Raw genomic sequence first — 1,394 nt, forward strand, 5'->3', positions numbered from 1 at the left:
AAATTAGCTGTAACTCCAACTAATAGCTAAATTGGGAATAACTATTTAGCTACCTTAGCTAAATTTTTGGCTACACGCCCAAATTTGTAGAAAACTTATTTTTTGCGACATAGCATGAGAAATTAAAGGCCTTCTTACATGGACATTGTTAAATTTTTTGAATCGCTAAATAATTATTTATCCCCTATTTAGCTAATGTTTAGTTTGTAAATTGAATATTTTTCCGTTTTTCGTACACAGTGTTGGTGGCGCGGGCCGGCGCTAGCTAGCGCGCTAGCTAGCACACATGGAATGCCATCGCAGTACCAGGGGGACCGAGATGGAGAGAGTGTTGAAATGTGAGGCACTCTGTCGCGGGGCTTTCGCTCACCTCCTCTATAGCCCGGCTTCAGCCCGGCTCGCGGCCAGCACAAGCGCTTCCGCTCAGAGGCGAGAGATTGGGGCCGGTAACGATAGGCTATGGCGCGCCGAGCGGTATGCACTTTGTAGCGGGCGCCTTTTCATGGCATCATATAGCATCAAGTAGTGTCGAATCCTCCAAAAACTTATTTCAGAAGTCGTAGCGTTAACTTTGAAAGACTGATTGTTCCCGATTCAAGAGCCCTTAATTTTCAAATGTCAAATGTTTCTTACCCTCTTATTTTTTTCTATGGTTCTACAACGGGAAAAAAGTAGAGGGTAAGAATCAGAAAATACACAATCCCTCTGGTTAGGAATATTTTTTAATTATGAGAATGCAGTTCTCTCGGTGTTGAAAAGGAAAATCGAAGACCTTTAGATGTAACTCCACTATCAAACAACCAGTTTGAAACTAGGAAACTATAAATTTTCGACAAAACTGTAAAATTTGATTGTGAGTTAGTGGATGAAGGACATAGTACAGTCTTAAACTGTACTTTACCACTGTAATCTGGTTGGCGTTCTTCTTCTCAGATCGCCAAATATTATTGGCGTCTTTGTACGCCGAGATTTGGCGTCATGAGACCCCCAACCCATTTGCAGTGATTGCATCGACAATTTTTGTGCCAAGTGATGGGTCGTGTAGCCTACTTTTTTGTTCTACAGTTTTCTACAGTTGTGGGTGACGTTTTCGGTCGTCATGTGTGGGTGTGGCGGCCGCAGGCGGAATGCGAGCGGGAAAGGGGTGAAATGTGAGAGAGACGGATGGTGTGGGAGCCGAGAGACAGAGAGACGGGCGGATGGGGATTGAGGACTGTAACGGGGCCTTGGTCTGACCCGGTACTCTTTCGCGGTGAGCGCATGGCGGCGTATGGTCCCCGTACAATGGGGGCGGGACTAGGCGCCCCGCCCCGCCCCCGCACCGCCGCCACACCTTTGCGGCTCTCGCCTCTCATCGCGACGACACCCTCCAATAATTGACGTTATTATTATTA

The sequence above is a fragment of the Frankliniella occidentalis genome, unplaced genomic scaffold (genome assembly GCF_000697945.3).
Source record: "Frankliniella occidentalis isolate FOCC.00 unplaced genomic scaffold, Focc_3.1 Scaffold160, whole genome shotgun sequence".
Taxonomy (NCBI): Eukaryota; Metazoa; Arthropoda; class Insecta; order Thysanoptera; family Thripidae; genus Frankliniella; species Frankliniella occidentalis.